Consider the following 26,921-nt stretch of genomic DNA (forward strand, 5'->3'; position numbering starts at 1 on the left):
TAATTAATATCTCAGAAACAAAGTATTTAATTTGATTCATTAATTATAACTGTTAAAAATCATAGCTAGTCTTGGCAGTCTAATTTCAGGAACATTTTGGTCACCAGTATAGAAATCCCATTGTTGGATATGATAATATTCTCCAGAGAAAACAATTCATCTTCTCTAATTGAAATGAGCTTCTAGAGGAAAATCATAAAAGAGTAGGTGAAAGAAGGGCTAAACTATGTTTCAAACACAAGCATGTTTGATGTTTGAAAAGTAAGGGAAAGTTAATTTGTTCTAAAATAGTACTGATAAGCAAAGATGTCTATTTCCTGTAATATGATATCAAATTTAAACCACAAATAATGTTCCTGTAATGACTAAGGACATTAAGCAGAAGGGACAACATATGAAGAAAAAGCATGTACTGTGAAACATGACTCCATAGGAAGCACAGTAATTCTTGTTTTCCAGATTCTATAGTGCAAATTAAACAATCATGTTTTTCTGTGTTGTTAAACAAATAAGTAACATACACTTGCCTTTCTCAAATTTCCTATTTCCCGGAATCATGATCCTAATTCAGACACAGAAGCAGCCAATTAATTGACTGTTTTAATTGATGTTTTATTTCTAAATCTAGGCTTTCTGTCAGAGGATGGAGGAGTTTAAAGCGTAAATGAGTTAAAAATACTTTTATGCCCCTTGGTTTAAGGCACTTTCTGGGGGATACTGAACATCCTTACTGAAATCAGCTGGGTTTTAGATGTTAAAATATTTAAAGATAAGAATATGGCATTTTGAATAACTGAAATTTAAATTTTAAAATAAAAATATAATCTTTACTGTCCCCTAACTCTTCCTTTTTTCCCTGAAATACTTATTAAGTGCCTAAAATTATTTTTCAATGTCTGGAAATAATTTTTAAATTATATAGAAAGAGTATTTGATATTCTTTTTGTCAGGTTGGTTGTCATAGCAAGCATCTACAATATTTGCAATTCTACTAAGCCTGCCTAGATCAATGTAAGGTAAAATCTAAGACCTATTGCACCCCACTTACCATTTGATTACATGAACATTAGAATTCTAAGGCTAGGCAGTCTGAAAAGTTTCCTAGATGTCTCAATTCTACCTCAAAAGATACAGATTTTCCCCAGCCTGAGGTGTGAAGCTATTATTTAGAGGCAAGAGGGAAACCCCTAAAGAGGCCTAGTCTTTGTGTAGATTAAAATGTGTTCCTCATCTTCCACTAACGCAAAGAATTAGAACCTAAAAGTTACACTTTCCAAGAGGAAGGTCCTAACTGCAGGGCATTAAGGGACCCCTTTTGTCCATACTTCTTATAATCATTGTAACTATATAAACAAGAAAACCAACAATAACAACACAGATTTCAAAATTGCTTTTTTTTCTTTTTTTTCCCCATGCTATTTATCTGCTAGATAATGCTAAAAGTCTCATCAAGCATGAAAAAAAGTGAAGGACCGAACAGAAGTGTTGCAGTCTAGACACCAGGAGACACTGAAGAAAAAAGAGGTATCAAAGGCCAAACAACTGTGTTAGGGAACGATGACAATTGTAGTATCACAGAATCTTAGGAGGTTGGAATGGACCTTAAGGATTGCCTAGTCCCAGCCTCCCCTGCCATGGGCAGGGACACCTCCCATTAGACCAGGACATTAGTATATCCCATTAGTATATTCCCAGTATATTCCCGGTATATTCCAAGTGTGCCAAGAACATTTGTTGGGGAATCTCTCATAACGTGCATCTGAAGAGCGTACAACAGCAAGTACATTACAAGTTTAAGCTTCAGGGTTAAGACAAAAATGGTCAGTGAATCTCAGCTTGATAGAAAATCACTCACATGGCCAGCATTTGGTGCACATTGATCATTGATTTTTGTTCAACATATTTGAGGAAAGATTTGGAGGAGAGCTGTCAGGAATATATGTTGGGTTTTTTGGGTTTTTTTCCCTTTTGACACCCAGTTCACTGGAATATACAGTTTGTGTTTCATTGATTTTTGTTCAACATATTTGAGGAAAGATTTGGAGGAGAGCTGTCAGGAATATAAGTTGGGTTTTTTGGGTTTTTTTTCCCCTTCTGACACCCAGTTCACTGGAATATACTGTTTGTGTTTAAAGCAAAATTAGGCATTTTTTTTTCAGAAAAAAAAAAAAAACAACCAAAAAAAGTGGGTTCCTTGGAATTTTGTGGCAGATATTTTCCCTCTTTTTTTGTTACTCATTCCTCTTTCTTCTTATTTTATCTCTGCTTCTGATGTCCTTTGTTTTTCCTCTGTGATAGGCAACATTTTGACATTCCTTTAATTTCAACCTACATTATACAAAATGACCATGTTGGAAGTAGAAAGCAGCACAAATATAGCTCCAACATGGTTTCATCTTATGAGCTCTGTGTTAATGTATGCTAGTCAAGTAACATCAGTGTCTCAAAAGTGTTGGAGCACTTCTGTTTCATAAATGTCCCAAAATTCTGTTTACAAAGATGGAAAGTGAACATTGCTGATTTTCTTTTTCCAGCCAGAGCAGATGCTTTTTGCAGTAGACAAGGAAAGAGCTGCACTGCCATAGTGAATGCAAGAATTTCCTTTTCTTAGTGAAAAGCAGAGTCTCTCAGAACTCCCACATGCCAGCACAACAAAAATCTGCCTTGTGTACAGCATACCAACTGCTTTCAGAACACAGTTTCAGTCTGAAGATCAGTTAATAGGTATACGGCCAGATTTATTTGTATGTCTCAAGTAGTCATCCCTAGATAATCTTTCTTATAATTCCAATGAAACTGATGTGATTTAAGCATCAAAAATAAATAACGTCTCCAGTGACAGAATTCAATTTCTCTTATTTCTGCCTTAACTCTGTCAAAGTGGTACTGTGCATGGCATAAGCACTTCCTGACAAGTTGTGGCCCTGCTAAGAAGGTAACAAAAACTTTATGCCCTAGAACAACTTATGCTGAAAGAATACAGACTTTTCAACTAAGATAAAATGAGAATTGAAAATGAAACACGATAATCAGTTTTGTGGTTTTTAATGACTGTGACAGTATTTCCACGGATTCCTGCATTAGTCTTTGAAACCACAGCATTTTGTGCCTAGTGTGAGCTCCACTTGACTTACTTTAAAGTTGTAAAGTTGCTGTCCAACTGAGAGCACACACTGAGTAGCTAAATGAGGACGGAAGCCAGTAAGAGCATTTAAGAAATTCCAGTGGTGTACAGTATTTATGTGTTATGGTTTAAGCCCAGCTGGCAACTAAGCACCACCCAGGCTCTCCCTTATCACCCCTTATGGGATGGGTGAACAAATTAGAAGAGTAAAAGTGAGAAGAAGGCAGTGTAACAGCTAAATGAGGACGGAAGCCAGTAAGAGCATTTAAGAAATTCCAGTGGTGTACAGTATTTATGTGTTATGGTTTAAACCCAGCTGGCAACTAAGTGCCACCCAGGCTCTCCCTTATCACCCCTTATGGGATGGGTGAACAAATTAGAAGAGTAAAAGTGAGAAAACTCATGGGCTGAGAAGAAGTCAGTGTAACGGATTAAGTAACAGCCATGTACACAGAGGACAAAACAAGGAATTCACTCACCACTTTCCATGGGCAGGCAGAGCTTCAATCTCATTGTAGTCTTCAGTTTACTCATGAGGGGAAGAGGACGGGCAGAACTGATCTCTTCTCTGTGGTCACCTGTGACAGAACCTGAGGGAATGGTCTGAAGTTGTGTCAGGGAAGGTTTGGATTAGATATTAGAAAATGGTTCTTCACCCAGAAGGTGGCTGGGCACTGGAACAGGCTCCCCAGGGAAGTGGTCACAGCATCAAGCCAGACAGAGCTCAGGAAGAGATTGGACAATGTTCTCAGGCACATGGTGTTACTTTTGGGGATGGTGCTGTGCAGGGCTGGGAGTTGGACTCGAGGATCCTTCTGGCTGCCTTCGAACACAGCATATTCTGTTATTCTCTGATTTTGTGGTCTTCAGGAAATCCTGGCTCTGTCACATATAACAGGGACTTGGGAATCCATCACTCCAAACGTGCTCCCTTTCTCCTTCTTCCCCCAGTTTTATAATCTGAGCATAATGCCATATGGTGTGGGATATCACTTTGGTCACTTGGGGCTGTCTCTCTCAGCTGTATTTCCTGCCTTGTGCACCCCCAGCCTGCTCCACTGGTGGGGTGGGTAAGGAGCTCTGTGTAAGCACTCCTCAGAAATAAATAAAACACCCCTGTGTTATCAATGCTGTTTCTAGCACAAATTCAAAACACAGTTCTGTGCTAGCTTCTGTGAAGAAAGTTAACTCTACCCCAGACAAAATCAGAAAAATAGGATATCTTGCCTCCTCACTAGGTTGTAGCTTCTCACCACATATCTTAGCAAGATTATGCAAGGGCTGGTACTAGTCTGATGGAAAGTAGTCATAAAAACTACTCTCTTTCTTTGTAAACTGTTTTGGCAGGATCCTTACTGTGCTCATCATGGTATTCTGCATGTCCTATTCATCATGATATTCTGCATGTCCAGATAGCAATATCTAAATTATTGTTTGACGCTTACAGAATCCAAAGAATATTTTTTTCCATTTGGATATGCCTCTCATTGTTCTGGAAACTGAATCAGAAAATTTTGCAATAATAATATCTTAGTGCTTTCCCTCTACTGCCTGATTATTGGAAAGACAGGAAATAAAGGTGTTTTTTGCTTATCTCTTACAATTAGAAGAAAGTCAAAAGCTCACAACATATTTTTAAAGAAATAAATGCATAACCTTCTGCTATCTAAATTTATCTTTTATTGAAAATAGATCTGCCTTGTAGCATCTTTTTTTTTTTCCTATTTCTGTCACAGATTAATTAAAGTTGTAGTTCACTCTCCTTTTCCCAAAAAGGAATAGAGTCTCAAAAGCCACAGAAAAAAACTCAAACAATTATAAAGTCCAGTTAAGGGTTAGAAACAAGTCCCTGCTTTTCTCTAGAGCTGTAAATAAACAAAATGGCCAGAGAGCTGGTTTTCATTTATTGTTTTGTTTAATGTCAAAGAATATTATTATTCTTTGACAGAAATTATCAGCTATAAAATAGTTCATATGAACATGACACAATTGTTGTTTCAAAATTCCTTTGTACAGACTAAGGGAACTCATCTATGCAGTCACGTATCCATATCTGCAAATGTAAAGACTAAAATGCAGTAGTTAAATTAACTGAACAGCAAAACTGTGCAAGAAAATTGAAGGTTAAGTCTTGGGAAGATTTCAAAATTGTTGCATGACAACAGAAAAAAGTAAATAATTTTTCATTTTCTTCAAGCTCTGATGTTAAATTTTACTCTGTAAAAAGCTAGATAGTGATGGTAAGAAACCAGCTTTAAATAACAAAAAATATATTCCTTGGTCAATGTAATTGTCAGAGGAAATTACACTGGAAAACAGTGGTGTAGAGGATTTAAAGTTCTTTAACAGCTGAAAATGCAGTTCCTTTTTTATTTCTCATTGTTGTAGGGGAACAGTTGGCTTAAATGAGATTCATTTCACTTGACACTGACCTTTCACTGGACAATGTAGGGCATACATCTGCCAACCTATTCTCAAATCCCTGTATCACAGCAGAAACATACAAGCATAACCCCATAAATATTTCATAAGTCTGTGAGGGAAAAAATGTTGCATTTGAATTAAAATGCATTCAGATAACACTAGCAAATATTATGACTTGGAAGAAGTATTGCCACCTACAACATGACAAAATCCATAACAATTATTTGGTGATTACCCAGAAATGCACTGTCACCAAAGTTTTGGGGTGTTTTTTCAAGCTGTAGTCAAGAAGTTTATTTCTGTTCCTGACCCTTTCTTGAAATTTCTGCTTATGATAACAAGAGATTTTCTAGACCCGTGGAATGACAGTACATGCCTAAATTAGTTTTATCTGATTTCTCCAAGTGTTTCTGTGGAGCACGCAGAGTGTTCACTTTTATCTCACCATGTTGTAGGGGTAGGTGGATAAAAGGATGGACCAAAAGGTCATTCTTCAAAATCTCTTGCTTCTCTCTCACCTGCCAGTGGTCATATGACCACTACTCCTCTGTCACTTCTTCCTATTTACTCTTGAAAGCTTTTATTCTCTCAGTTCCATTTTGTTATTTCTGAGTTGGAAGGAGCCTTGTAAGCAAAAGGATTTCCTCTTTTGAGGCGAAGAAGTTTTAAAGAACATCTTCAAAGTAGATCTTTGCAATTGCATGCTAGCTTTATCAGCACTATGACAGGTGGTATAACCCAGTCCCAGGCTATCTCTCAGACACAGAAGCAAAAGGCAAATACAGCTATATGTTTTCTCACTGAACTGGTGAATATCTCTCAGCTCTAGCTGTATGCTGACTTAGTGTGCAAATGCCTAAACATGCTACTCATTAGTCATCTTATTTAAACTTTTTTTCACTTGTTTTACTTAGAATGCTGCTTTTTTCTTGATTATAAAATCTTCCAATGTGAAAAAGGAAGTATGTTGGACAATGGCTTTTACTTCTCAATGTCTTCCAGAAATCTTTTGCTCAAGAAATCAAAAATTATTTTTTTGTAGCTATGTAGCATTAATGTCTTATATGCTTGGGGTTTTTTTTTTGTTGTGAGAGTTTCTTTGTGGTTCTTCTGGGTTTTTGTTTTTGGGGTTTTTAGGGTTTTTTTTTTTTTTTTTTTGGGTTTTTTTTTTTTTTTGTTTGTTTGGGTTTTTTTGGGGGGTGGGGGGGTTGCTGTTGTTGGTTTGGTTTGGGTTTTTTTGGTGACAGGTTTGTCCAGTTCAGCCTTACTCTGCCTCAGTTATTTTCAGCAGATGAATTCTGAGGTTATAAGATAAAAAAATAGTTTTACAGGTGTACCATCTTTTACTTTTAATGGCTTTATTTATTACCAATTATAGAATTCCAGTCCTGAAAGTAAGTCAGTTACTTCTGATTATCTTCAGAAAATAATAATCTTCTTCATCATCTCATCAATATATTTTATTAGCATTCACTCTTCAAGTCCCTGTAATTTTTGAAAATATAATAGAAATTATGAAAAGAGAATGATCATCAAGTAACCTATGTCTTCATAGATATTTATCCTTTCAGTTTTATTTTCTACTCCTTCCTCTTTGATCAATTCCTATATCAGTTTACTGGTTCTGTGCTAATTCCTATTTGTGCATTGTAAGTAAGCTTCTCTAATATCACCATATTGAATGAATGAAATATTCACCTGAATGAAATATTTCAGTGAGCTCCAAGCTGATTTTAATAAAATTCTCTTCTAGAGAATAATTCATCAAAAATATGTCAATTTATTTTAGTGTAATCTGTGTGAGTCCATGTCGCATTTTTTACATATAGAAAAATATCTTTTGATATTATTTACTCTCATTACAGACTCTCATTTCATATTTATATAGCCTTAAGATCATTCTACTGGGTTTTTTTTGTCTTTCCCTTCCCTATCCTTCACCTCTCTTTTTATTCAGAAGAAATGCTGCACTCTCTGTTTGCAGTTGCAGTGCAGTTGATAGGTTTGTGAAAAAGAACCACAATCAGACCTGAGCTACCTTTGGCAGCTTTTGTCAGTTCTGGTGCAGTTTATTGGGGCTCCCTGCCATGCGTGTACTAAGCAATGTAAGCTTCGTTAGTTATCTCCTTTTTTGTTTTTTTCCGTTTCCATTCCCCTTTTCTCACAAGCCTTGCTGCCTTTCTCCCACATTCAATATCATCACCTTTATCAGGAAATGAGGGAAAATATTAAATTTATATTTGGGAGCCACCTTCAGCTTTTATCTGCCTTCAATTCAACCTTTTTCTCTTTGTTATTTGTCATTTGAAAAATCTTTTGATTCTGATATCTGGGTTTTTTGTTTTGGTTTTGTTTTGTTTTGTTTAGTTTGATGATATTCTTTGAATAACATGGCAATAGATAGAGTGAATTAGAAAGAACAATTTCTTGGGGTCAGAACTACATTTATAAAAATTTCTTGATAGTAGCAAATATGATCAGACTCTCAGAGAGCACAGAAAGGCCTTTTCTCCAGCCTTAATTTAACACCGAATGAAAACACAGAATGTGATTAAATAAAGCCATGCAAAATACAAAACCTCAGGCTCATGTGGATTCAACAGTCAGCTCACCACAAACATAGCATGAGTTTGAGGATAATTACTTTTCTGCAGAGAAGCATCTGCTCATTTTTGTGTAAGTGGGGATGATGCTGCAAAAGATGTTAAGTATTAAAATCTGTTATCAGTTGAAGTTTTGTAATGCAGCCTTCTACCTCAGGCAGCCTTCCTTTTTGCATGCTAGCATTTGTTTTCTTCCACAAAAGAGCTTGTCAAGGCATTTTTCATTTAAATTAATCTTTAATTAGTGCTCATATTCTTCCCTTTCTTCTCATCTGTTCCTAGAGGAACTTAAAATGTACTGAATGCCCTTGAGTTATATTCCTTCATCCCAAGTGCTTCTTGACCCAACAGCTTTGAACTTATTGATGATTCTCTGTTATTAAAAAATAATAATAATATTTTTTTTAAAAAAGAAACAACAAAAAACACTTATGTGTATTTGGGCTAAAAATTTTTTGGAAAATTTTGAAATATTGTTAACAAAAACTATCCATTCCAGTAATGAGATTATGCTAGCAAGGAATGAACAGAGTCACTTATAATTGGCAGGTAATGCACAGCACAGGATAAAAACTGGGTTCTGTATTCTCAGAGGAGTTTATACACTGTTGTGCATTTTTAAGCTGAAGAAAACACAACAGCATTACTAAAGGAAAATGCTAAATGCAAACATTCTAGCAAGGTGAATCTTGTGCTATTTTAATTTTTGTGAAATATATAGAAAAAAACCCCAGACATTTTAATATTATAAATATATACTATACTATGCTATAACATAATATAATGCACATAATATTCACGCTCCATGTTTGCTATATACAGAAATAGTTCTGTTGTTCATTAATTATTATTTCAGGCTTCACTTCACAAAACGAGGTCATTTCAGAAGCTGACTGACCTTTTCTACCATAATACTAGGACAAAACTTGACTAAATTACATGGGGTAATAGGAGATACCCAGACATGATACCTCAGAATTAATCTAGGTGCAGTTTATTTTCTTTCAGACAGCAAATAGCCAATACACAGTTTCAAGGACAGCAAGAAAAAGAAAGGGAGATCTAAGACATTCTTATTAGATAGTCTTGTTTTTTTCTTTAAAAAAGGTAAGAAGGATGGGAAACATTCTCCCATTAAGCAGCTAGTGTAGACTAGGGAAGATAGCTAAGCTTTCCTAAGTAATCCCTGTCTACTATCTTTGAATGATCTCCCTGTTAATGTTACCTCATCACATTTTTCTCTTTAGACAGCTTCCTACCATGAAGATCACATGTGACATTGCAGAAACTCTAAAAAAGAGAATTTGCAGAACACAGCTCTGTAAGTGGAAAACTGAAGCTTTCCCAAATAAAGAAGTCCCTTGAAATATTTTAGACTATCCTCATAACGAAGGTAAAACAATTAAACAGTGAGCAAAGACATACAAGTAATAAGGACACATCCTAAATTAATGGATATATAGCAAATTTATAGCAGTAGCTCTGAAGTCAAAAGTCTAGAATAAGAAAGCAGATGTACAGAGAGTACCTACAAGGTGAATAAATAAATATGATGGTTTTTTAATAGTTTCTTCATGATAATCAACATATTAGAATTTAATTTTTATGGACTAAGAACAAAAATTATTTTTTATTTCAAGAAACTATTTCAATGCTGTGTCAGGATTCATTTTGACAATTGGAAAGCCCTTATTGCATGTCTTCATTTACACTTAATGCTGCAGATACAAACATACTGTAAATCCAAAGCTTTAGTGTCCATATATTTCAGAACATTTCAAAGCCAATAAACTTTATATATAATTGCAGAAGTACCTTTACCAAATAGAGGGCTGCACAATGTCTGTTTATTAAAATGTTATAGTGGTTGCTATACTATAAGTAGTCCAACAAGTTGAGTGTTTACTCAAAAGAAAAAAAAACAAACAAAAAACAAAGATGTATCTCTTAGTGTCTCTGTCTAGTAACTCACTAAGTAGCCCTTAAGAACTAATATAAGCAGTGAAATTAGCCCAAAGAGTCAACACTAGAAATAATCTTTAAAGTCATCTTTACCAAGTTATTTGAGGAAAGCTGATACTAAGCATTGCAGGTCAGTGCCATTGTTGCAATGAACACTATACAGATTCCTGGTATGTTGTTAATTTTCCTCTGTTTCTCTTACAGTTCAGTACTCAAAAGTACTAAAAAATTATAAAATCTAAAATAGTGAATTTGTGGGACGCTGAATGGTGAATTTCTAGACTGCCTTGAAAAACAAAAATTTAATTATCTATGAAATGTTACCATTTTTCAGTATTAAGATCACAATCACAGATGTCAAGTGTGAATCTGTTGTTTTGAAGCTCACTTCTGTTTTGGATGTCCAAAAATAATCCAGGGAGAAATCCTTTATGAATCTGGTGCTCATTAGCTGGTAATAAAGTGCTTCCAATTCATGTCACCTTGTGTGGACCTCTTTATTGCAGTACCTGAGTCCTGTTAATTGAAAATCATGCCTTGGATCAGCATCCCATAGTCTTCCTGCTCTATGTGTGCTATTTTCTCCCACCTTCAGTCATATTTGCAGATTCATGCCAGGGCACTTCAACACCTTCCATGATCTTTTTACTTCATAACATGACACTGTCCTTAGTATGAATAAATGTATCTCTGAAGGGAAAGCAGATATTTAGCACATGATACAGAAAGTTCAACATGCATAATGCAAAATTAGACATAATGGAAGTTCTTTCTTGGCTCACCTATTCTCTGAAGCCTATTGCTAACAGCAGAAGAAAAACTCAACATGAGAAAATGAGAAAACATCCATGATTAAATATAAGCTAAGGAAACTGTAAGAAGAGTCAGTCTATTTTGAGGTTTCCAGTGTTAGCCAAAGCCCTGACATCAGAGCACTCAAAATGAGTTTTCTGACTTTGCCTGGAGGACCACTGAAACTCCCATATGACATCCCAAGGTCTGGGGTCACGAGTGTGCCATCAGAACAGTATTAAGCCATTCATCAGTATGGTTGAATGACAAAGATGCCTCAAACAGTAAAACCAGTGGGGTTTTCTGGCATAGAGTTCACATGGATGTGGTGGAGCCATCATCACTGGCATTACTCAAGAATGGACTGGACATGGAACTTAGTGATATGACCTAGTTGCCAAAGTAGTGACTGGTAGAAGGCTGGACTCAAGAATCTCAGAATTCTTTTCCAATTTAAATGTTTCTATGATTCTGTCCACAGGGAGCACCAAGGGCTTCCAAGTCCAAGACTGAAAGTGGTGTGGGGAAGAGGAACCATACTTTGCTTAGTCATACATCTTAATGTGAGCTGACAGCAATCATGGAAAGACTGAATTTGATGGTTGTGATATTTGAAACATTCTACTTCCACAAGATTGAAGCTTCCTATCTAGTTCAAGTACACTGAAATAGCTCCTCTGTCTCTAGGGACACATCCCATGCCTCTTCATGTTGTGGCAAATTGCCCTCTGATTTGTCTGAACCCAAACCTGCTGGTCTGTGCTTATTTAACTCCGAACACAGTAATTGCCTATAAATCAAAGGAAAGTCAGATGTAACACCCAGTAAAAAGTCTACTAACTACAGAGATCTCCTAAGAAGCTAGAATTAGAAATATTTATCCATACAGACATATGAGAGACCATTTCTGTGTTGTTATCTGAAGCCAATTTGTGGATTACCAAAACTATTCTTTATAAATTATTCATACTAGACAATGCATTGTCTGTTGTTGTGCATTAAAAATTTACACAACTTGTACATTGCACAAGTAAAATCTTATCTTCCTTCCCTACAAAGATTCTATTGTTAGCATGCTTCTTTGAAAATTTGGTATTAAAAGATACACAAATCATCTTGTGTTCAATGTTCTTCCGTGTTTGAACTTTGATATGGGTACCAAAGTCTTTCTTACAAACTGTGATAGATAATGATAAATATATCTTATTAGAAACAAATTTAATTAAAATTCAACTAAATCAGAGCCCTAATGCAGAAACATAGGCATAAACAAAACTATCCATTATACTACCACAAACTCACACCCATAAAACATTCTTGACAAGTCTGCAATTTAGGCCAATTTTCTGTCAACGATTTGTAAATCATTAGCTTATTTGGTAGCTCATTTATTAACTTTAGGAAACCTGAAATTGTTTAAATATACTTTCTGCAAACTTTATCAGATACTATATTTTTTCTTTGCAAGGACTTTTAAAAGGTAGTATTTATTTTTAATTTACACATTAATCTTTCATTTTCTTTCCTATTTAGCTTTTTTTTTTATTACCTACCTAAACTATTTTTATATTAATTAACATTCTAGTGGGTTTTATTTATTTGACTACCTTGCTATAATGTTCATAAAGAAAGATTATTATGTACTTTTTCACTGTTGTTGGATCTTAATTTAGACATCAGGTATTTAATATCTAATAGTCTTAGCCAGTCATCTCATTCACTATAAATGAAAAATTTACCGATATCTGTGTTCTGATTTAGTTATTAGCTATGTATTAGCTTGGTCCATACTTGTGGTCTTCCAGTTTACACTGGGGAGCCAAGTATGTAGGAGTCTTCTGTCATATCAGTATGAGATTATTTGTGTAACAAAACCCCAATTTAACATGGGAATAAAATACCCACAGCATGACCCACATTCAATGTGCAGAGTTTTGAAATCGATGAGAACAAATCAAGGAAGTGACTAGCATTTAATAGGACTTATTTCAGCAACCTGAATTGGCAGAGATCCACTGACTTCAATGGAGTTCTTCCCAGATTATATCAACTGGAGATCTGGATCAGTGAGTAAAAGGGTGACAGAAGTAAATTCTTTACATTAGATCATAGGCACTGGAGCTTTTCAAATGAATCTTGCTTGGTTCTTGTGACAGATCAAATATTTCAGAGTCTGCAATGTACACACAACCATTTTTGTTCTGAACAGTGAACAGGAGTTATTTGACACAAGCCATTCCTGCATTTCCATAGAGAACAACAATAAGGAACTGATAAATCTTAAACAACCAATCCTTTCTCCAATACCCCCACCACAATACAACAGATATAAGAAATGTAACTTTTGAAAACTTTAAAGCATGGAGAAAATGATTGTAAAAGAAGTTCCCTTTAAGTAGGAATGAGTTGGCTTTCATTTCCTTCATAGTGCTCTTGTGAAATAATATGTTTGTGGTACCATTCATCCCAGAAGATGACAAAACACATCTCTATAGATGTAGCCTTGGAAACAATTTTTTCATGTTTTCCAGGACATTTTTGTGCAAATATTTTTGGAACAACTTAATACAGATTCTCCCATGCTGCATTAGATCTGTTGGAAAACCAAACATTTAGAGCTAATCATAACAATTATGCAGAAACAAAGTTAGTTTGGCATGGCAAGAGAGAGTAGTTATATGGAAAATGAAGGCTTTCCATGAAGGGGAAAAAGAACTGCCTAGGCAAATGCAACTGCAAACAAATCTTTCTTTGAATATTTATGTGAAGCTAGACTTCCCCTCTTAAGACAACACTGGAAAGACATATTGCCAAAAAAATGGGTGGGAAGAAGAGGAGGTTTTACTCTTTCAGTCTGACTAACTGAGGTAAATCTTTGAAATTTAAGACCATGGAATCTTGGTTAAAAGCTATAATCATGGCCCACAGGACCTACCTACATGCGTGTTCTCTCTCAGCTCTGTCCCACTCTCCCCAACAGTTTAGTCATGTTTTCCAAGGATAAACAAAATAAATAACTTATGTCTCACACAAGTTAGTGATGAAAGCCAGTTGTTTTTGGGGTTTTTTTCCATTGGAGGCATAAAGTCTAGAATCCCCAAAACACTGGGTGACAGTTTTGCCCACAGTAACTATGTGGTCAAATCTTCTAAAGCTCACAGCTGCTTCAGAACTTTTTCGTTTTAGAAAACTAGGAATTAGACAGAAAGGATAGAATTTCATTTTATATGGAGTTTCTTTTCCTCTGAAAAGAACAAAGAAAATTACTGTGAGCCACTTTCTTCATACCTTTAAGCTCCTTCCATTCGGCTACATGCTAATCCAAATGTTTAGATGCATTGACAAGAAAATAAAGAAGAAATAATGACTTAAGATATAGTCACAGTGTTACCAGGTCTATAAAAAGAAAGGAAAGGCAAATATTTCAAAGGCAGTTTCCTAAGTAGCTGTGGGTTAGGTTTTTTCCTTTGTTTTTTTTTTTTTTTGTTTGTTTGTTTTGTTTTTGGGTTTTTTTGTGTGTGTGGTTTTTTTTGTTTTGTTTTGTGTGTGCGTGGTTGTTTTTTTTTTTGTTTTGTTGGGGGTTTTGGGGGGTTTTTTTTGGTGTTTTTTTGGTGTTTGTTTGTTTGATTGTTTGATTGATTGTTTGTTTGTTAATGTGTGCATGGTTTTTTTGTGTGTCCATGCTTCCTGATCAGAAATATTAACATTATGCAGCTTGAGTTGTCAATCAAATTCATTACTATTCCCTTTCAAACTTCGCCACATTTCTGAATGAATGAAACCTTACACTTTGAAATAAATTAAAGTTCTGAAACCTGAAGCTTGAAATGCAAATGTATGGGAACCTATGTATGATAACGAATGCTAAAATGTGATTCAAACTCATGCCATGTGCAAACACCATAGCTGTGACTGAGCAAAACCTTTCCATTTTATAATGTAATGGTTTAATCTCTTAGCTAAGATAGAAATGATTTCATACAGAACACTGTTTTTGTGGACATAAAATGGATGACCTTTCCTTCAAGCAAGCTTATATTTCCACTTGAAGATTTTTTTTCAAAATGGTTGCCTCACAAATTTTATTTAGTTTAGTTTTTTGTTTCTACTTTGCTTTTCTTTAGTCTTAAAGGTTCAGCTATGCTATTCATTATGTACTGGATTTAAATTATACAGTCCTATGGAAGTGACAATAACTATGAATACTTTTAATACATTTTACTGCTTCATTCCAACAATAATATGTTAGAAAGAAGCAATGTAATGCCCGAACTTTCTGTAGCCTCCTGAAAATATTTTGGTTTCTACCCACTATTGGAAATCTAATGAACATGAAAATTTCTCAGTATTAATAGAAAATTGGTTTTTGAGGCCATCACTAGCTCAGCACTTTGTGTGACTGATGTACCAATGCCAAAACCCTGCAGTCTGGCAGGAAAACCACTCCATTTACCCAGGAGCACCATTTTCTTGCCAAGCTAGAAGACAGCAAACACAAACCAATTTAGGGCTTTTTGTTCGAGTAGCATTTCCACAGTAACATTAAGACACATATGGACACAGATGGTTCCAAATAATTAAATGTCAAAAAAAAACCCTCAAGTGTTCCAAGCTTAGCTTTACCCATATTGATATTCTGAATTATTTATGTTTAAATGGAACATACCATAAGCTCTTCCACAGGTCTGTGACACTTTCAAGCACTACTGCTCAGTTCTGAGAAGTTAAAAAGCACAGTTTTCAGTTAGTGAGTTCATTTTTCTGAGTTGAGATAGTTAGAAAGTATTTGTATTATTTAAAAAAATTATTCTTTTTTTTTTTTTTTCCTTACAAAATAATTACCTTGGGTCTCATGTTTTTAAACCACATCTGTGATAACATGCAGGGAATTTTCACCAGCCACTTCCACATATCTTCCTCAAGCCGGACATTTTGGTTCTCTAAACAGGGAACAGAGCCTATTCCAGGGCACTATTAAAGCACTTGAAAGCAACTAGTCTTGCTATAAAATCATTAATAACTTGTGGACACAGATAAAAACTGTGTAAGAAACATATGAACACCTCATTACATATCAAAATTGTTCCTTAAATAAGAATTTTGAAAATTGCTAAAAAAATTCTAAAAATTACTATTATTAGCTCATATGCATTTAAGCTCCCTTAGCTTAAAATGCTATACAAATATGATAATTTAAGGCTTGATTATGGGATCAAATCTCCAAAAACTTAATGAGATTTTGAACCATCTTGCCATGTCTTAAACAAATTTACTATTCTAAAAAGTGCAGCCTTGTTCCTTTAATTTCCTTTCACAATATTGCTTTGCAGATCTTTCTCTAGGTTTGTAAATGTGTCAGCTCTCTCTCTCTTACCTGTTTTCAGTTTCACAGCCTACTCCTACTTAACCATCTTTCATTCATCACTGGGAGATTAACTTTCCCCTCAGTCAGCCTCAACTCCAATCTCCTTTCACCTCCTCAGCAGATTTCTCATCCCACATCTTCATTCCTTCACTCACATGCTCCATCAGAGGTATATTTGAAAACAATTAAATTGATACCCTACAGAAAATATTATCCATGAAGCTGCTACATATTATGCATTGTTTTTCATCTCTTTCAATTCTTCTGGTTTTATGCCTATGTTTAAAGCTCCCTGAAGCACTTACCACAATTTCTAGTTTTATTAGGATAGTACCGTAGCCAGTCTCGCAAGTAAAACCTTTTAGCATTCCTGAAGTGCAAATAGAGATTTCAATAACAATAATAATTTACATATAATAATGCTAATAATAATATTTCCATCAAATCTCTGCTGCTTAATATTAAGGTATGTTGCTGTATATGATAGGAAAATATCTTGCTTTACTCCGTTTCATTACCTACACTCATTATGACTTTTCTCGATTACACACTACTATTTATCTGAATACCTTATAAAAGAACATATTCCATTGAATACTATCAAAATGGAAGCTTTTGTGCTTGCATGGCATTTTGATATTAGAAAGTATGATCTGTGGTAAATTGATGGATGCATACAAGTTGCAGTGAAACACACATGATAACAGATGGAAAAGTTAAATATTGTAACAGAATTGCTATGCTCCATGAGGTTCAGTGCAGGTACTGAATTTTCCCTTTACTGAATTTCTGCCTCAGTTAAGCTCTCCACACTGTACAATTCCTCTTCTCTGTCTTTTTTTAAATAGATTTCACTGGATACTATCTGTCAAAGACCAAGGAAACTCCCTCTGAATTTTATTAAATTCAGGATCCTTAGCAGATGGCATGATATAATGTTGGCAAATGTAAACAAGGAATGTAAACAACAGAACTCACTACTTCACTTGAAAAAAGATGCACAATTACTGCAATTTCAAAGCTCTTGTTAAGTAGGAAAACCTTGGCATATACTCAAAATGCTGGAGGAAATAGTCCCTTTTTCCTCACAAAACATTCATCAGCATTTCATTAAACTAGAATATTTCTGTTGTGGCTTTTTTATACTCATAACTATTTCCCTCTTTTTCCTGATGTTTCTAATTATTCATAAAGGTACAGATCTCACTGTAACTGCATGGCAGTGTAAAGGACATAATTTAATTTGAATGGAAAAATTCATTGAAATAAACAGAAAATTATGCATCTTAGGGATCACTTGACTTCCTGATCTCTCATGTTCAAGGATATATACTAAGAATATTTAGCTGGGAGGAGTTTCTTCTTCAGGGCAACTTTCTTCTTGAATCTAAACCTTGAGTAATAAGAGTCAAGAAATACTATAAGACATCTAATAGGAGTTTTAGAAGCTTTTTGATATGATTTTGAACATGGGTGTATGGGGTTGTATATCTGTATGTGTATACTCTGTGTAGTCGAATGTAAGATATAATTACACATGTATAAAAAACTGGGATTTCTTACTGGGTCTAATTAAACACTGTTTTAATACAAATGGCACTTCTTGCCTTAATATGCTATCAACTTTCTCATGATGGAGGGAGGTGCTTCTCTTTTTGCAAGCTTTCAAATATAATTTAAATGTATCATGGAAAGATAAAAATTGAGATATGAAAAAAACCCCAAAACAAAAACAACTGAACAAAACAAAAGAAAAAAACTAATATTAACTTCTACTATATTAACTATGTGCTACTGACACATAGTGAACAATTATAAAGTACTTACAGGTGTGGCAAATTTGTATACATATCTTTATTGGTCTAGTACACTCTAAAGGTTCTTCAGTTAAAAGTCTGTTCTTATATGTTGAGGTGAGATACCCCTCTTCTAGATGATTTTGCTATTGCAGGGACTACTGCAGAAATGACATAATCAAGTGAGTTGCTTCAAGCAATAACAAAAACAAAAGCTGAAACCTGCTATGTTTCATACCTTTGCTTTAATTGTTTAATCTCTGGAAAAAAATTAGTATAAATAGAAGAAAACAGTTAGTTACACTAATGTTGTAAAATGTGTGAAGATGAAATATATAATCAGAACAGATGAGATTCCTGCTAGTTATTATCTACAAGCAAAGTTTTTAACTTTTAAAATATAAGAAAACTTTATTTTTAAAATAATATTTCCTTATTATTAAGATGGCACAGATGCTATAAAAAATTTATTTAGGGCGCAACTTTAATTTGTTGCAAATGACCTATTTCTGATAAATTTATGAGTAAGGAATCCCAGGAAACATGCAGAATACCATTTTCACAGGCATGCTATTGTCAGATGTGACAAAAGTATCTTTAAAATAATGGCAAAGAACATCAGATCCAAAGAACCTGACAAAGCAACCACCTATTGTCTGACAGTTTAAAGTACCAGCAAAACTTAATCTTCAGCATGAAAAAGTTTGGAAAAATCCATTCACATTTTATTGAGGTGTTTTACTTTTTTATGCAGCATTAAGGTGGAACTCACTGTCACACTGATATTACAGAAAATGTTTCGAACACTTTGTCTAAATAAGGCTGGTATGAATGCTTCAATGACACTTCCATAGTGTTAAAATTCTATTTTATTGTATTGTTCTGCATATCAGGTCTAAATGAGATATTTTTTATTTGGGAAATAGTAAGAGTATTTTGTCATGCAATCGGGGAAAAAATCAGGTGTTTTATTTAAACAGTGGGCATTTTCTAGTGTTGTAGTAAAAGGCTTTCTCTCCAATTATTTGAAGGTACAGTAAGAGGAGTTACAATAAAAACTATTCTTTTATCATAGTCAAATTTCAGGATATGTTTGGAAGAAAAAATACTGCATATTATTTTAGATTATTCATTAAATAAATCCTGCTAGTACTGCTGGTATTATCAATCCCTGTATTAGAAAAGTCTGCTGTGGCATGAGGTAGAGAGACAGCATGTTCTCTCCTCTGTCACGTGGTGGGACAGTCAGTTCTTCAAGTCAGTGTTAATGATCAGAAGAGTAAAGACATGTTTTCTAATTAGCCACCCACTATCACCAGTGAAATCACCAATGTAAGTGCTAAAGAAAATGGGAAACCATATTCATTTAACCAGGGGTATTTTTGTGCTACATAACAGACATTAAGACCTCTTTCCATGGGTCTGAATTACTTAATTATGACCTATGGCATAACAATTATGAATGTGATAAGAAATTACTAGGAAAATGTGGAATTTCTGAAATTAACCCAACCTTTTGTAAACAGTAATCCTGTCACTGTGTAGAACCTACCCATAGTTTGCTGGTTTGGTGAGGTTTTTTGTTTGTTTTGGGTTTTTATTTTGTTTTTAAATATGAGGACTTTTAAAATTGTTATGTAATAGAATGACTGTTTTCTTGATTTACTTTTACTTATGTATCAACATTTAGAACAGAGGATACTGATATTTCTAAAAGAACAGAAGTCCACTTCTACAGCTCAAGAGCACTTTTCTTCCGTGTCATTTTAAAAGCTAATGAACTCTTTCCACAGGCATGAAATAGATTTAGAACCAGTGCTACAGCTAAAGTTACAAAACAGTATTATTGATTTGATAGAGAAAAAGGTAGAAAGCAATAAAAGTGTACAACAACTTGTCTTTCCTGGTAATGGCTCATTTAATGAAGCCTAACCAAGAATAACACTCATGCCAGACACATCTATCCCACTGATAATCCCCAGCAGAGCTCTATCTACAATTCTGGATTTAAGTTTCGGGGGAAAAAAATCACAGTAGTCAGTTTGTAATGCTTTACTGCAAGAAATAAATGGTGCCAGCATAAGAAAGGCATCCCTATATGAATGCAAATTATTCTGTTTCTTTTGTCCTCAGTAGTCAGATAGTTTTAGAAAAACTTTGAATTTCTTTAAAAAATAATCCCTGAGACAGAGTATTTAAAATACATTGACAATATCTTATAGCTGCCAAAAAGACTCAGCCTCTCTTACTGTCTGTAATATAGATTGACATTTGCACAGGAATATCGGAGGAAGCTGTTTATACATTTAATCAGCATTCTTTCAATAATCCACCCTGCTATTGTACATATGGAGTCTAAAAATAGAGACTGAGCATTTTCAAAGTCTGTCCCGGTCTCACTCACTGGAAAAAAAAAAAGAAAAAAGTTTATGTTTAACATTAATAACCTGCCTTAAAACACATATGGCTGACTCCTGTGGCTCAGTTCCACTTTTGCAGAATCTTTATGAAAGAGCCTGTAGCAATTATAGTGTATGTCCATCATTCTTTCCTGTCAAGAGAGGGGGAACTTCACCCAAACCAACAGACACCGAGTGCTTGCACCATATATGTGTGAATTAGTCCCAAAGAGAGATGAATTATGAATGAATGAATTATGCACTAGCGCACCTAACCATAACACATATGGCTGACTCCTGTGGCTCAGTTCCGCTTTTGCAGAATCTTTATGAAAGAGCCTGTAGCAATTATAGTGTATGTCCATCATTCTTTCCTGTCAAGAGAGGGGGAACTTCACCCAAACCAACAGACACCGAGTGCTTGCACCATATATGTGTGAATTAGTCCCAAAGAGAGATCAGAATGAAATATGCACTAGTGCACCTAACCATCTAGGGAAGCAATTCCACTTCAAAGTAGCTCCCTCAGTGCCTATTGTGCTAAATCATTATTTGCAAAAAAGTTTACTTTTCTGTCTTTCTGCTAGAGGGCTCTTTGAGCATACAAGCACATTCAAACACACACACGCACACACACACACACACACACGCACACACACACACACACACACTCACATCTACACACACACACACACACACACACACACACACACACACACACACACACACACACACACACACACACACACACACACACACACACACACACACACACACACACACACACACACACACATACACACACACACACTCTCACATCCTCTTTGGTTTCCTTGGTATGTAATTTCATGCATTTTGAACATGACAGTAATCTAAGTTGTGTTTCTTCTTTTTCAGAAGATGAAGAATGCTGTAGAGGAAAAGGAAAGCACAGTAAACAGTATTGAAAGGAAGGTAGACAGCACACATACAGGAGCATGCAATGCTCTTCCTGAGCAATGAGTGTTTGAACCCATTGCATTCAACCTGCCTATTTGGAAACATAAAGGTTTATCAACCACCTTCTCCTACTCCAGAACTGTGTTTGCATAAGTGGGTAAAGATCTGTTCAGAGAAAGCTTTTGTAACTTCATTTTGCATTCCTCTGCGAATTGGGAAATCCTTGAAATTTAAATACTTTTAACAAAAGTTAAGAGAACACTACTTTGATAATTCAATCCGCCCTTTCTTTCATGAGCACATTGTGTCATTATTTTAAATACTAGCTGTAGAGACTGTTATAAATAACAGAATAAGTGCTATGGATATTGTCACTTGTTTTCTAGAAAACTAATGTCTTAAGTATATTTTAAGGGACTTCTGAGGATTCCATGATATTCTCTACTTGAAATGAAATTCTGAAAAGAGAAATAAAAAAGCTTTAATGATATTTTTCTATTTTCCTCCTTCTAAAAGTGACAGTTCTAAATTTTTAGTACAGTTTGTATTAAAAACATAAATAGGTTTTCTACATTTCTGTTTCAAGGATCCACAAAATAAATTAACATGAAGAAAAGTAATAAATAAATTCAATCATCAATTAAACAGTTTTTAGATTTCAGTTTCCCAGAGTTAATTTCTTGCTTTCCAATTGTCTTCATGTAAGTTTTCCATCACTGTAACACAACAAAACATAACTCTTCAAAATTACTTTGGTTAAACTCTCCTCAGTGGAGCCCATATAGGCATAAACACATATTGGGTCTAACCTTATTAAAGGACAACAGAACATTACCATTCTTGCAGGCTGGAACAGAATATTGATCAGCAGCCTCAAATATAATCTTCTCTTTGGTATTTGCATACTGTTTTCTCCATTACTGAGTAATTACAGTCACAGGTTTTTATTTCAGATCATGGCACCATTCTTCTGAAGATGTTTTAGCACTGCTCTTTTACAATCAAAATTGCAATGGTGAATTAAAGGACAGTTTCCTTTTAACTCCTTACAAGAATTTTCTGAGAAGTTTTTGATCACCTAAAATATTCTGTATGCCAGAAAACTTTGTTCTAGTCTGAGACCTGGCAATGGTAAACACAAGAAATGAGAGCTGGATGCTATATTCAATTTCTGTAGGCACTGAATGTGCTCCACTCACACTGGAAGGCTCCAGAAATCTGTGAACAATATATTTCAAAGTGTTAGGAATAAAAAAGAGTAAGTAGATGTGGAAATGATTGATGAATGTTCCAGCAAGAGAAAGATTCTGAAATTTAAAAAAAAAATCATGTCATATCAGAAAGAAAACAAAGAACATCTGAAGATTCTTTAAATCAAAAGAAGTCACAGAAAAATAATTTGAAAGGTGCAACAAGTCAGAGGCCCTTACTGAGTTATATAAGATAGGGTAGAAGTACCTTTAAGGAATCATCACATATTTGACTTGGAGGTACACAGATCGAAAACATGCACATTACTTTAACCGTAACACACTTGGAAAGAAGTATTAATGTTTAAAAACTTCCCACTTTTTGACTAAAAATTATAGAAAAGTTCCAAAGCTTTGGAACAGCTGCAGTTGCTTCAGCCTTTTGAATCCCATGACAGATTGTACAGTATGTTTTCCAACTCTATTTTCTTTTTCCTTTGGCATATTTCAAAATGAATTTCCTTTCTTTCTTTGGAAAACTAGTCTGCAATGTAACAAATATCAGCTTTGCTAGATATAGATGACCACTGTTGAAGATGTAGAGGTATTATTTTTATGACATTTATATATTTACATTATTTCCTGTGGTATGGAAAATGAATCATAAATGTACTTTTATCAGCAAAGTGCTAATATGGACTTTTTGTATAAATATGCTCTGATATACTATTTTATATATTTATACATATATACATGTATTCAGAGCCTGTATTTTGCTTACTAGTTTGAAGTAGTAGTTTAGTCTAGTTATAGTTGACTCAGTTCAATTTGGTAAAGCTTTTCATTAAGATAAATAGTTGTGCTTCATCTGTAATGAGTTTTCCAAAAAACTTGATAATGAATAATTATACCAATTTTGCATTTTACTGTACTTTAATAAATTATTTCAGATTATGTCCAAGACCAGGTCCACAGGGTTTCCAGATATTCTTCATAACTTTGAGGGCAGATCTTTATGCTTAGTCTTTTGGCAGAGGTTGGATTTTAAAAATCAGAGTGAAGGAAAGGTGTATAGAAGAGAGACAAAGAAAGAATGGAAATAGTGACAGTGGCATCAACAAAAGATAAAAAATATAAGCAGTTATAGCAAGGAAATACTGAAGGCCCTAGGTCATTCTAAAGGACACAAGGTACCCATCATCCTCTCAGACCCACACCAAGGCTATTCAGTAGATGGGTGTCTTGCAAAGACTCTCAGAAGGTAGGAGAAGGGTGTTTGGATCCAGTGTCATTTAGGCTTGAGTCCTCATCTCTTCCATACCTTCAGCTACTCCAGTAAAGAAACTTGTTTTACTCTTGGGAGGGCAGTAGTTTTCCCACCAGCTCAGTGCTATGCCTTTCTTCAGGAGATTTCAGAGTCTATGAAAACACTTCCCCGGAAGTGTTCCCTACTCTGGTTTTATTTGGGAAAGACTGAGGGAGGAATCTGTGCCAGATTTGGTTTTCAGGTTCTGCTAAAGAGACACGCTGCCCACAACCTAGGATTCCTTGGTGTGTGAATTGACACAGGCAGGCAGCAGGAACAACCACAAAACCACAGCTGAAATGAAAAGAGTAAATTAGCTTTGTTAGGCAGAGGATCCCAAAACAACACCTGGCTTCCTCAATGCTAGCAGGCAGCAGGCCTGATGTTTGTAACAATTTATCACAGGCCAATGCACATGGAGTTTACTACTGTGCTGAGATCTCTGTGCTTTTTATGACCTCTCAGCTTTGATCTTCTCTCTCCTAAAACAGGGAACTCAAGCTTTTCCATGAGAGTGCCTTCAAGTCTCACTAAACACTTATCTCTACACAGAAATTCTGCTTCTTCATGCAGAGGATAAACCACAGTAGGCATAATATATGAGTTTCCCACACTGTTATTTTCCAGACCTTGCAATTCCCACCTTCAAGGTCACTTGAGCGAATCTACCATCCTCCTTGCTATTCTTTAGCTTTTAACTCTTTCCTCCCAACATTCCACATTTGCCACAAGTTCGAGACTCTGGTAGAGATCAAGTGTGGGAGCTCATGTCTAGGAAGAGTAGTTGGTTTCATTTGTCTTAGATTTCACATTTCACCTACCACATTTCCTGTTGCTGTGGCTGGCTTTTAAAATGTCTGAAAATTTATTTGAGCTAAATCATACTTTTCAAGCTTTTTGTGACCTGGTTTTGTGTTCCTGTTCTACAGCATTTTTCAGTACTAATAAAATTGGTCAGAGACTTTTGAAAGCCATTTTGCCTTTTTTTCTTCAATATAATTAATGTCAAAACTGTACTTTTGGAGGTAAAATATATTTTAGTATGTTTTATATAGGAGTAGAGCACAATTAAACCCTCCAGGAAACATTTAGAAGTTAAATAAGATAAATCTTCTATCAGATAATCCCAAAGAACTAATTCCTTTGGGCTATATCTTTCACACAAAACCTTCTGTTTCAAATTAAGCTTTTCTTCATCAGTATTAATTAGGCAATAACTACACTTAAGAATACTCTAGATGATCAAAAGGGCTATTGGTATTTCTGACAGCACTGAGAGATTAAAGATACTGGTGGTTTAAAGCAGGAACCTTCATTTGAGCTGTTAATAAAGCTATCTTTAGTCTGCCCATTTGTGATATTGCTGCACTCCTTCTTACCTCATTACCAAGGTATCAGACTGCTTCAAAACCTACATACATTTATTCAGTCTCCATGGCTGTGAGGTAGGAAGCTCAGTGGAGCAATTAAAAGAGGCTGAAACTGCTGTGTTAAAGATTTGTAGGCAGCTAAAGATGAAGACGAGTGCCTAGTGGGATTTTGAAAACGATTTATGGGTTAGGATTACAGCAGCACGTTGTGTCTCAGACACTAGATATCTAGCTGTTACTTTAGGTACTGCTCTCCAAAAGCAACCACAACGCACACTGTTTATTCAAGTTTTTTAAAGTGGATGCAACTTCTCTTTCTCTGATCTTCTTTTCATCTTTTTTGCTTTAGTTTGCCTTTCCTCATACTGCCTTTCCTTCCAGAAGTTGTCTCATTTCTCCTCTCTTTGTTTCCTACTCTAACCATTAGTTCAAAGAGAATCACCCAACCAATTGTTCCTCAGCAGCAGCAGTTCAATAAATTGTCTTCCCAGTGCTCTTCAATGGGTCAAATAATCATGAGGCCTATAGCTGTGGTGCTAATTCCATGTAAATGGTTTACCCTGCATAAGCCTGAGCTAGATCCTATACTGGATGGTTCAGAACAACCTCATTCTTAAACCTGAGGCCTCAGATACTAAGTATTTGGTGTCAGGCATAGTAGGATTCCTGAAATTGTTTGAAAATTGCTTAGTTCATTCAAATTTCTAGTTATATTTTCCATGTATGCTTGTCTCAGGAAAATGCTGTTGTACATAATCATACAGGTACAAATAAAGAGTAAAAATAATGCAAATATCCAAACAATATTAAGGTGCAAATAGTTGTCTTGTGGTTTATTTTACCTTTTTCAGTGTAATATTTCTATCAACTTTTTTCCTGTTATATACAATTTTCTTTTTTCCCTACTTAGGTTAAGTGAAAATATCTTTTTTCTATTTAACCTCATTCTTAAACCTGAGGCCTCAGGTACTAAGTATTTGGTGTCGGGCATAGTAGGATTCCTGAAATTGTTTGAAAATTGCTTAGTTCATTCAAATTTCTAGTTATATTTTCCATGTATGCTTGTCTCAGGAAAATGCTGTTGTACATAATCATACAGGTACAAATAAAGAGTAAAAATAATGCAAATATCCAAACAATATTAAGGTGCAAATAGTTGTCTTGTGGTTTATTTTACCTTTTTCAGTGTAATATTTCTATCAACTTTTTTCCTGTTATATACAATTCTTTTTTCCCTACTTAGGTGAAGTTAAAATATCTTCTTTCTATCCTTTTCTGAGTACTTGGAAGTGTATGGTGTTTGATAATGACTTAATTTAGGTGATAGGCAAATTAGTAATGCCAATGTGAATTCTCTGATCAGTTCATGGTACTTGTGAACCAAATAAGTGATCACAGTCATTAAATTAGTGTTAATTTAAGAAAATTAATGGCAGGTTCTGAAAGTAAAAATGCAGCCTCAAATCCTGTGAATAAGGTGCTGATTAACGAGTAAAAATGAGCTCACAGTTTTCTAAGAAAAACCTATACAAATTGCTACTACAAGTACTAAAATTATTATTTCTGGATAAAATTATATGTTTCTGATAAATATTTCTGATAAAATTATTATTTCTGGAATCAAAAGAAATGAATTTAAAATATAAAGTAT

The sequence above is a fragment of the Passer montanus genome, unplaced genomic scaffold, assembly GCF_014805655.1.
Source record: "Passer montanus isolate IOZ18808 unplaced genomic scaffold, ASM1480565v1 scaffold3, whole genome shotgun sequence".
NCBI classification, from domain to species: domain Eukaryota; kingdom Metazoa; phylum Chordata; class Aves; order Passeriformes; family Passeridae; genus Passer; species Passer montanus.